This window comes from Phacochoerus africanus, chromosome 1 (genome assembly GCF_016906955.1).
Source record: "Phacochoerus africanus isolate WHEZ1 chromosome 1, ROS_Pafr_v1, whole genome shotgun sequence".
NCBI classification, from domain to species: Eukaryota; Metazoa; Chordata; class Mammalia; order Artiodactyla; family Suidae; genus Phacochoerus; species Phacochoerus africanus.
Window position 1 is genome coordinate 269,090,567 of NC_062544.1, and position 12,800 is coordinate 269,103,366.

Below are 12,800 nucleotides of genomic sequence, written 5' to 3' on the forward strand. Positions count from 1 at the left end.
TAATCTCATGATATCTTGGTCATTGGATTGTGTCTCTTTCTTGTTATGTAATAACATGATAATTGTTGGGAAATGAATTCTGGGAATTTTGGCCTGTGTGCTTGTCCGAAGACTTCAGGGCAACCAGCCACGGCAGTGAATCTGACTCACTCCCATGGGCACGGCCGCTCAGGTATCTTCTTGGCTTCTGGTCCCTGCCCAGTCTCTTCCCAGTCCCATCTTGGTGAGGCTGAAGACATGTGTGAGGATTCTTATCTCCCATTATTTGGGCCCATCTCTACCAGAGAAAATTTATTTTTCCCAGCATATGAAAATATATAATAAAATAAAAAGAAATAAGAAGCTGGTACTTTTCACTTAGTTTCCCCTCCAAGGAATGGTAACAAATATTTCATTAGTGGGACAGACAATACAGGGCCATGTTTAAGAATATAGGTTCTGAAAGTAGAAAAGTGGTTGCCAGTTGGCAGGGTAATACAATGCCCTTATATTTATAAAGTTTTCATACTCATATTCCCATGTCTCACTTGAGATGACTTATGAGCAATGTAGCTTTCCTTAAACTTCCAGATTCATGATATTCTAATCTAATTCTCAATCCGACTTGGAAATTTATAAAATCTAACAAAACAAAGAAATGAATCGTTAATTGTGACCTCAAATTAAGATAGCTATTGTTAGCTTATTCCTGAAAGCAAGGTGGGCAGTAATTTGTTTTGTGCCAGATACTACTTCAATAAAATAGGACCACAAGCAGTCATATTTACTATGTGAGCAGAAAAAAAGGAGGTCATATGACCTTTTGAAAATTGTAGTTATGTTAATTAGCGGTGCTTTACTGGAGCAAAGACCCTCTCTGTATGTTCTTTAATTCTAGAGATAAGGTTTTATTCACTTGCACCTAAAAACTCAAAGGGTTTATTTCTAGCTGTCATATATCTTGGTCCAATATTTTTTTTTTTCCTTTTTAGGGCTGCACCTATGACATATGGAAGTTCCCAGGCTACAGGTAGAATCAGAGCTGAAGCTGCCGGCCTACACCACAGCAACAGCCAGATTCAAGTGGCATTTGCAACCTACTCCACAGCTCGTGGCAACACTGGATCTTCAACCCACGGAGCAAGGCCAGGGATGGAACCCGCACTAATGGGTACTAGTCGGGTTCTTAACATGCTGCACCACAAGGGGAACTCCTGGTACATTATTCTTTTCAACATCACATGGTGTTTGAAAACAATGCATATTTTATGTCAACTATCCTATGCTTAATGACACCAAGAAACAGAGAGTTGCTGAAATCTTGAGCAAGGTCACATTAATTACAAAAAGGGTCAGCTACTGGGTGAGAGTGGTATTCTCCAAGCATGTGCTTAGAGTTCCCAACATGATGAGTGTTTGGAATAGGGCTTTAAATAACCTTATATCTACTACTGAGTATGTAACCTCTGACTGGAATCTAACTTGGAAATAGTTTGTACAAAACACAACCCAGGTAAGTAGGATAGGTTTGGAAGCTTAGGAAGCAAACCTGAATAAAATGGAATCATTATGGAGATAAAATATTTTATCTCCCACTGCCAACAAAAAACAAATTTACAAATTTGGGGAGTAAATGTCAAGGTGAGAAATTCCGAGAGTTAAGGTAGGATTTATCCCCCCCCACCTCTGCACACTGCTTTTCATAAAACAAGGAGCAGGGGATGTGAGTGAGAAATGTGTGCTATATGGGAAGAAAGGGCACCCAGCAGAAGGATTGCTCTCCGTAGAAATATACACAAAAAGAAATCGTGGAAACAATACCACTGTGAATGCTTAAAACATATTTTTCTTTTCCATTCTCTTCTCCCCATCCCTACTGCCTCCCACTTCCACCTCTTCTGCCAACAACTTTATCAGCTTTTGTTTTCACTTTTGTGCAACAAAAGCCAGGGAAGAATAGTGGAAACAACTACATAAACGCAAAAATGTCCATTTTTGTCCAGAGGTGACATTACTCTGCACATTCCAGCTGGATTTGATTCAAAAGGCAGGAGAAAAGACGGAGAGATGAGCGTAATTGAAATATTAAATGCGAAGAGGATATAAATTGCATCTCTCCTTTTCAACAAGAGCTAAATTTGCATAATTTTTTAATCTAAAAAGCTAGCATTTTGGCAAACAAGCTGTTTCTGTTTTTGCCCAACCATCATGAAAACAATGTGGGGAAGTTGCCTTCTGTATAAAATATGGTAGATTGAAAAATGTTTACAGTCCAGAGGCATATTCTGAAACTACCATTATGCCGTATACCTAAATTGGAGTGAAGAATTCTAAATTCTCTTCTTTACTCCACTACTAACATTGATTCAGAATCTTCTACATCACTAACCTGTTCCTTTTTTTTAGAAGTTGGTCATTCTATAAAGTTTCATTAACTCTTCCAGGTCATAAACAAAGACAAAGTGTTTTTCCTCTCAGTGTCTTAAAAGATAGTATAACTTAGCAGTTTAGACACCTTACATTGGCATGAAGGATTTGTGTGCGCTTTAGACCCATTATTTACTAGCTGAATGGTCTTAGACACACTTATCCCTCAGGTCTACCTTTGTGAAATTAGCTACATTGTTAAAAGGACCTAATTAGATATGATTCATTTAAAAATTAGTGAACTTGGAGTTCCCATCATGGCTCAGTAACGAACCCAACTAGTATCCATGAGGACACGGGTTCAGTCCCTGGCCTCACTCAGTGGGTTAAGGAGCCAGTGTTGCCATGAATTGTGATGCAGTCTGGCAGCTGCAGCTCCTATTTAACCCCTGGCCAGGGGATTTCCTTATGTCACAGGCTCAGCCCTAAAAAGACATAGATAAATAAATAAATAAATAAATATTAGTGAACTGCTTCTATATATTGGTTGATACCCTGGAAAATATTGTGATCAAAAAGATGCACAACAAGGTCCTACAGTATAGCACAGGAACAATATCCAATCTCCTGGGATGGACCATAATGGGAAAAAAATATTAAAAAAGAATATATATATATGCTATACATATATATGTGTCTATAACTGAGTTACTTGCTGTGCAGCACAAATTGACACAACATTGTAAATAAACTATATTTTAATTAAACATTTTAATTAAAAAAAGATATACAAGACTTTGTCCTAGAAATATAAATTCTAATAAAGAAATAAGAGAATTTTCATGATATGTATTATGAAAAAAATAAAGGGACTAATGTGTAAAAGAGTGACTAATGAAGGGGCACAGCAGATAACATGATCAGAGAGGAACTCTAGAAGGAAGTGACAATTGAGAACAACCTAAATGGGTTGAGGAAGCCAGCCAACTCTAGACTCGAGAAGTGAGCATTCTAAGCATGTAAATCAGCAGGTACAAAATCTCAAGGGCTTCTGGGAGCTTGAGCTTTAGGGGGAAAAAAAAAAATACAAAGACCAGAGCAAAGGACATGATGAAACAAAGAGATGAGATGATCCAAGTGCCAGGCACGGATGCGCATGAGTGGTACAAATGGGGCTGGATGAAAACTGCTTGGAGCCTATGCAGGATGCCTTCCATTTGCCTCTCCACCCTTCTGCATCCAGCTTTGTGGCCCAGGAAGTTCACTTCCACTCCAATAAAAGGGTCCTTTTCAGTTGGGTTCAGCCAGTGTAGGATACCAGCAGGAGCTCATAAGGCTGGAGGAGAGTGGGCTAGGGGTGTTGATTTTTCCAGCTGCTTTCCTATAAAATACCTAAAAGATGACTGCACTCTTCTATAAAAGTCACAGGTCCCTTTAGTTTTTCCTTTCCATCTGACTACCCACTTTGGATTTTTGTAAACCACTTTATTCCCCTGTACCTTCAGTCCTTGGGAGGGAATGGCCTCCCTCCTTTGTTAGCCCCAGAGTTTTATACTACGCCACCTAATACCAATTGTTTTCCCTAAACCCTTCATGTGTGCAAATAACACTTTATAAAGTTCTTCACATCATTCAGGAGGAACGCCCTTGTGGCACAGTGGGTTAAGGATCCCGCATTGTCACTGCAGTGGCTCAGGTTGCTACCGTGACACAGACTCAGTCCCTGGCCTGGGAACTTCCACATGGTGCAGGTGTAGCCAAGACCCTGCCTGATGTGCAGAAAGGAGTCTGGAGTTATGGCTTAATTCCAAAGGTTATAATAGATGTAAAATGACTAAGCATGTACACAGTAAGCACACTATATATTCTAATCTTCATTATGCACACCCTGTTTAGGAAAAATGACTGGCTTATCAAGATACTTGAATATTGCATTAAGCATATCAGAGTCACACTGAATCATCCCCTCTCTTGCTCCTTTGGCCGGTGCCCAGCAGTGGCCAGGTCAGGGGTGGATTTGTGACAGTGAGACAGCTGAATTTGAATGTTCAAATAAAATACTTGGCTCTCTGTTTCATCCTCTTCACATGAAAATGGAGAATGATGTATTGTGAATATATCAGCGGCATTAAGCAAGGCACTCTGAATAGGTTAACAAAAAGTATAATTCTATGTTAAAAATGTGAGATGAATGAGATGACAAAAGGACCCTAATGATGTAAATTAGTTTTGGTCTCATTAGTAACCTCTTGATAAACTATATAAACAGAAAACAGGCATCAATTAACTGAAAAACTGGAAGACATGTGCAAAAAAAAAAAAATTAGAATGGTTGAATTTATGGTACCTAAAGCATTGCTTGCTGTAAAGCATTAAATTCTTATTTCTTCTCCTAAAAGGAGGATATACTGAAATTTGTAAGACAAAACATCAGATCTGAGTATACACTGTTTGTTTGATAAATACATGATGGTTCTCCCAAGACTACTTAGATGTAAATTCATTGTAAAATATAAATAGGAAGACATTTAATCAAAGTTGTAGGTTTTGTATAACATAGATTATATGTGTCTACTATTTTCTAAGGCTCTAGCAATTCCTTTTCATTGAATTGCCTTCAAGATTATAAATTTCATGTTTACGCGGGCCAACTGCAATAAAGATTTGAGTAGGAATATGCTGATTTTTGATCAGTAGAAACAATCATTTTTGAGACGCTTATCTCAAGTTTCACTCTTCATTCTACATGAGTTTTAATCATTAAACTTTAGATATTTTATGCATGATTACAGCAAAATCATCAGGGAATGAAAAGGAAGCTTAACAATTTTCCTTGGAATTGGCCATTATAAGGGAAACTTTAATAATGCTGACCAAACTGGATTATGTAGGCCCAAATAAATATGGTATAAAGTATAGAGCTTAAAATTAAATAGTAGTCCTATTGTACAGCACAGGGAACTATATCCAATCTCATGGGATAGAGCATAATGAAAGATAGTATGAGAAGAAGAATATATACAAATACAATACAAATACAAATGACTGGGTCACTTTGCTGTACAGCAAAAATTGGCATAATATTGTAAATCAACTATACTTTAAAAATAAGTAGGGAATTCCTGTTACGGCTCAGTGGAAATAAACCTGACTAGTATCCAGAGGATTTGGGTTCAATCCCTGGCCTCTCTCAGTGGCTCAGGGATCTGGTGTTGCCATGAGCTGTGGTATATGTCGCAGATCAGGTTGGATTCTGTGTTGCTGTGGCTGTGGCATAGGCTGACAGCTGCCTGGAACTTCCAGATGCTGCAGGTGCAGTCTTAAAAAGCAAATAAATAAATAAATAATAAATAAATAAATAAATAAATAAATAAATAAATAAATAAATAAAGAGTAAAAATTATATAGTAGAATTGAACTATGTACAGTTTTTTACAAAGACCTCGAATTCAATCCTGGTCATTTTTCCTATTAACCTCAAGGGAAGAATATTTCTGTTTATAAAATAGATGTTTCCTTTGGCAATGAATTCAGTGAAGCCAATGAGCACAATCATTGGACTCTTATGTCAAAAGCTAGGCATCAGAAGAGATCGTCAAGAGGATGAAATATACCTGGTGCAAGTAATGCTGGGAGAAGAAATAAGCTTTAAATTATACTATCCATCCAGAGGCTCAAAGATATGTCGACACGAGCTTTCCAATAAATCACTTTGTTTTTTTATTCCATTATAAGGAATGTTGATTGATTACAGAGAATAAAAAATACTTTTTTCTCCTTTCTACCAGAATGGTAGAAAAAAACGTGTTTATAAAAATTCTTTCTTTAGGCTAAGGACTGGCTGCTCTTCACTCTCAATCTTATCATGTACTCATTTTTTATGTATTCATTTTATTCAAAAGAATAAGGAGAATGTCTACTAAGTACTAGAAATAATTCTAAACAAAAGGATAGTTTATTGAACAGGCATGATCTTGCCAGGAAGAGGGTTAATAGCCTAAAACGAGTGTAGAGTACTAGCAGCTGTACTAGCCTGTAGGTACCAATTTAATATTCTATAAAGGCACAAATAAAGGTGCTAACTTAATATTCACATGCTAAAGAACACGGTCCTTATTTCATTCACAGTTACATCAGGATTCTGCAGAAAAGATGAAAGAAAATGAAACATCACCCTTGCCATACTTTTATTTAACCTAGTATTTATAGTAAGTGTAAAGAAGACGATTAAAAACAAAAGGAATAAAGAATACTATGATATTAATATCAGGTTTGACCTATTGTAAAATTTGTCTTACCTGGAAGGGTAAATCAATAGAAGCACTGCAGGGAGAAACGCTTCATTTGTACAGAAGGAATTTGACAAGAGTATTTTTTCTGAACAAGGGCAGGAGTACACTTGCATGGCTGGCAGCAGATAAGCTTACATCATGTCTCTTCTAAAATGTAATAAATGTAAAACTCTTTTCATTCTTTTCTAAACACTCTCCAAAATCCTTGCATTCTCTAACTTTTAAAAAATCTACTACATTTCCTTCCAAGGCACCTGTAGTACTTAGGGTTAATTTTTCAGCAATTGACAATCCTTAACGACCCACTTTCTAAATGGAAAGTTGAAAAAAAAAAAAAAAAAGAAAAACTCACAACAAATCCTCAAAGTAAAAAAGCAATGGCACTTCTAAAGTAAAGCTCCCATTCAGCTCCAGGGTATCCTTAATACTCACAGATCTAGTTGGCGGATGGACTTGACAACTGTGCTTTAATCTGCTTAAGGTCTGGTACTCAAATCTTCTACTGTTTCTTTTGATAAGAGGAAATAAGCTTATGGAGACAGTGCTGTCCCTGAGATGGTAAATTAAGGAGTTACTAATCAAAAAGAGAAGATAAAGGAGAGATGTGACATTGGCAATGGTTTTAAACACAAGTTTTGGGCTCTCTCTAAATCAGAGATTGAGTGAGTACCAGGAAAGAGAAATAAGAAAACGTTCAACTCTCTGTTCCAGGTATAGACCCCAGTAGGTTGGGGGTAGGGGGAGGAGGATGAAAGAAAGAGCTGCTCCTCTGGCCTTGGCCCCCCCAGCCAGAGTAGGGAGCCTTCAGTGATAGGTTACCAGGAGGATGGAGACAGACCTCGCCCCCACCCCCCCAAATGTGGCTGTTCACCTTGGAGACCAGCTTGCAGCCAGCCCGGCACATGATCTACACCCTCTCCTGTAATGTGGATGCTCAAGTTGGGCCTCAAGAAACAATGGCCTGTGGAAAACAACTGCCTGCATAGATTAACCACCTACAAGGATTAACTGCCCTCTGTCATGGGATGTGACCCCATACCCCTCCCTTGACCTTCTCCTCTTCCTTCTTGACCATTCCTACCACAAGTTCCCTCCATGAACTCCATCCAGCCCCAGATTCCCAAGACAGATCCTTTAGAAGCCTAGCACCTCCTCACAGTTAGTGCTGGCACCATCTTGAGTTCAGCCCGTCCTCCTCTGATGCCTTAATAAATCTCTCTTGCTTTACCACCTTGACCTTTCATGTTCCTCCCTCAGCAAACCTGGCATTCAGTAGAGCTTCCTGTCTTCCCTTAGACCCATTTTCCCTCTCACATTATTGCCCACCACAGTCTTGCCTTTAATTATTGCCTCCTTTATTCTCATATTGTTTCCAATCCGCTGAATATCTTTTCAGTGAAAATGTCGTATACATAAGAAAACACTTCCATTGGGAAAAAAAAAAAAATCACGTTATTTACATTAAAGGGTACCTGACAGGTTTTAAAATATCAGTGCTTTTTTTTTTTGCCTTTTAGGGCTGCACCCACGGCATATGGAGGTTCCCAGGCTAGAGGTCCAATCAGAGCTGTAGCCACCGGCCTACGCCACAGCCACAGCCACAGCCACAGCAACACTAGATCTGAGCTGCATCTGTGACCTACACCACAGCTCACAGCAACGCCGGATCCTTAACCTACTGAGCGAGGACAGGGATTGAACCCGAAATCTCGTGGTACCTAGTCGGATTCGTTTTCCGCTGAGCCACGATGGGAACTCCTCAATGCATTTTTAAAATACATTTTATTAACATTCTAACAAATCAATATTTTATTTTATTTTGGTTTTCCTTTTTGGCCATGCCAGCACCATGCAGAAGTTCCAGCTCCAGGGACTGAACCCATACCACAGCAGTGACCCAAGCCACATGGATTACAAGCCTAAATCCTTAACCTGCTGAGCCACTAGGGGATTCCTCAATATTTTATTTTAAAAATCATATTACATTTTGTAAATCATGTGAATAGTCATATTTTAAAAGGTTGAGTCACATTAAAATCAAAACATAATGCTCTAAAATGTGTTTTCAAAATTTCTTACTGCTCTATGCATTTCAGTGTAAAAAAAAAAAATCAGAGAAATGAGATTTACCAGTTCCTTTATAATATATGGAGTATTCTATTCTATGGTAACTGAAAAGAAATTAAGTGCTAAAAAGGAAGGCACAAAAGCCCTTCTGTAGAATTATTGTGCTGTTTCCAATAATGCACAAGTCTGTGCAAATCTGGGCTTTGAAAAATCATAGCTTTTTGGTGCAAATGAATTATCCAGTTTAACAAACAGCACAAATGATTTGAAAATAACACACTCCACTGCTGACAGTTGAAAACAGTTTGTTGGCAGGCAACTAGCTGTGGCTATTAGGAACACTACACATATTCGATCTACTTTCCTTTTTCTACCTATATGTACCAGAGTCCGAAAGGAAATTTTTAATGCCCATACCCATGGCATATAGAAGTTCCTGGGGCAGGGACTGAATCCGAGTTACAGCTGTGGCCTACACCACAGCTACGCCAACACCAGATCCTTTAACCCACTGTGCCAGGCATGAATCTTTATTTTAATGGGTGCCATGGATTTTGCTCACCTGTCCAGCAGAGTAACTACTAGACACATGTGTCCATTTAAACTTAAATTTAAATTAATTAAGCTGCCCATTAGCCACGTATGGCCTGTGGCTACTTTTTGAGCAGCAGGTATAGAACACTGCCATCACCACAGACAGCTCTATTGGACAAGGCCAGTCTTGCTACTCAAAACATGAGCCAAAGGAGTCCCCGTCGTGGCTCAGCAGAAATGAATCAGACTAGTATCCATGAGGATGTGGGTTTGATCCATGGTCTTGTTTAGTGGGTGGGAGATCTGGCATTGCCGTGAGCTGTGATGCAGGTCATAGCCGAGGAATGGATTCTGTGTTGCTGTGGCTGTGGTGTAGGCTGGCAGCTGTAGCTCCAATTCAACCCCAAGCCTTCAGCCCTAAAAAGCCAAAAAAAAAGTGAGTCAAGTTTCAGTTGTATCAGCCTAACCTGGGTAAGTGCTAAGCTCTTGTTACAACTGTTAAAACAGGACATGAAGTGATTTGTAATCACATTAAAGTTTCAGACATGATGCTCTTACTGGGGAATCATATTAAAATGCAGATTCTGATTCAGCAAGTCTGGAATGGGGCCCAAGACTCTGCATTTATAACAAGCTCCCAGATATCATCAATGCCATTGGTCCAGGGACCATACTTTGAGTAGCAAGGGTCTAAGGGAAATGAAAATAATGGAGAAAAGGCTTTTGAGTCCAGAAAAACATATCTCTTTGGAAAGGATAAGATTTAAATATATTAGCCACTCATGCAATAAAGAACTTAGAAGAATATTGATTTGGAAGAGAATATTATGAAACCAGTTTTATAGGTTGTAGCCAAACCTCGCTATGTTTTCTCACCTTTGTGATCATCGTTTGTGAGTACAGACAATAAAACAGAAGCACAAAAAGTATTACGGAGAATGCTCAGTCTGTGAAAACAGATCAGTTTTCTGAGGAAGAAATGAGGAGAGAGAAACAAGGAAATATTCAAAGGTCCCATTTTAGGAAACACCCGCAATTAAGATTGACAGGAGTGATAGAATCCTGCAGAAGGATCACCATTCACAAAAAATAAAATCTCAAAATACTAGCATTTTAAGCTTGAAACTCAACTGCTTTTTAAAATTTATTTATTTATTGATTTATTGATTTATTGATTTTTTTATGTAGCCATGCCCAAGGCATGCAAAAGTTCCTGGGCCAGGGATGGAAGCCATGACACAGGCCTGCTGCAGTGACAATGCAGGATACTTAACCTGCTGTACAACAAGGAAACTCTGATACTCAATTACCTTTTTTAAAATTTATTATTTTTTCTTTTTATGGCCACACTTATACAACATACGGAAGCTCCCAGCCAGGGGTCAAATGGGAGGTACAGCTGCCCGCCTATGCCATGACCATGGCAACACCAGATCTGAAACACATCTGCAACCTATTTCACTGCTCATGGCAATGCTGGATCCTTATCCCACTGAGAAAGGCCAGTTATCAGAACAGCATCCTCAGGGATACTATGTCAGGTTTTTAAGCCACTGGGCCACAATGGGAACTCCTCAGTTGCTTTTAAATAAAGAATAAAAATATATTGATACTTTCCAGAGACCTAAATTACAATGAAAATATAGGCAAATGGAGAAATATGTCCCAGCTACCACTCTTAGGTTTCCAAACTCTTTTGGAAAACCACCCAAATAATGGTGTTGCCACAGCTAATATCTATCTATAGTCATTTCCTGGAGAAAGTGGAGAACTCCCTGATGTTTTAAAATTTTTTCCTAACAAGTTCTACTGTATTGAAAGTGTTTAGGCATTTAAATTAAAACTACCTGACTCATGAGGCCCATATGTCAAGAACAGCTAGAAGAAATTGGAATTTGGAGGAAAGGAAGACCATAGGGCAGAAAACTTACCTTTCAGTGCATCTTCACAAGTAAGTGCAGATCTAAGACCATCCTGTATCCTAAGATACCCCTATGAAGCTGAAATGCTACTCAAATAACAGCCTGGACTTCTGGGAGAAGATGTGGCTCTTGTATGACATCATCATCATGATCATCATCACCATCATCACCATCATCATCATCATCACCATCATCACCATCACCACCATCACCATCATCACCACCATCACCATCATCACCATCACCATCATCACCATCATCACCATCATCACCATCATCATCACCATCATCACCATCACCATCACCATCATAACCATCATCATCATCATCACCATCATCACCATCACCATCATCACCATCATCACCATCATCACCATCACCATCATCACCATCATCACCATCATCACCATCATCACCATCACCATCATCACCATCATCACCATCACCATCACCACCATCACCATTACCATCATCATCACCATCATCACCATCATCACCATCATCATCACCATCATCACCATCATCACCCTCATCACCATCATCACCATCATTACCATCATCTTCATCATCACCATCATCATCATCATCATCATCACCATCATCACCATCGTCACCATCACCATCATCACCATCATCACCATCATCACCATCACCATCACCATCATCACCATCACCATCATCATCACCATCACCATCATCACCATCATCACCATCATCACCCTCATCACCATCACCATCATCATCATCATCATCATCATCATCATCATCACCATCACTCATTCTTCTCCAGAATATGTGGATTACTTCATGGTTCTGAAGGAGCAACAGATTGAGAAGCTGTTCCATTCCTATTTTTATGGCAAGTTTTGACTATAATCATTAAAGCCTCTATGTGAATAAAAGAGTAAATATTTAAGAGATGAAATTCTAACTTTTGATGGTTGTAATTCATTGAGTATAGTAAAGCCCAAAAATGCAATCTAATTAATGGTCATTATTAAACCTGTAATGAAAAAAAATTATAAATGCTAATATTTTCATCTCATCACCATCAGAAGCTTCATGCTATTAAAAAGGGAAAACTATTTCATAAGAGTTATTTAAGGGGATGTGAAATGTTTGATCCCCTGAAGAAGATTTTAGTTAATGCTATTAAAAAGATAAGTAAAAGAATTAAGCAGACATGTTAGAATAAAAAATATTTCTTTTTTGGAAACACTTCTTTGAGAATCTCTCACTCTTATGGAGAAAGTTTGTTTTGTAGATAATATTATCGAATTATTTTACTTTTAAAAGTTTTTGAAGCTTTTTTCCTAATAATTGTATCCTGATCTTATATAATAAACTTAAAACAATTACATAGCAATATTGTGATTCTGCCTGCTGGGTTAATCTCACTACCAATAACAGAAGTTTCTTTGAAGTAGAGCTTTGTGTAATAAGCAGAAGAAAAAAAAAAGAGTGAGAGTATTTGGACAATATTCATCAATAAGTTTATTTTCCTTTTCTTTTCTGGAAGCAAGAAGAGTTATACAATCCAGCCATCATCAAAGACAGAAGTTACTCCAAGGAATTCAAAGAGAATTGCATAGAGAAATCCAAAAGACTGCTCTGCATAAATTTGGGCAATAGCAATAGG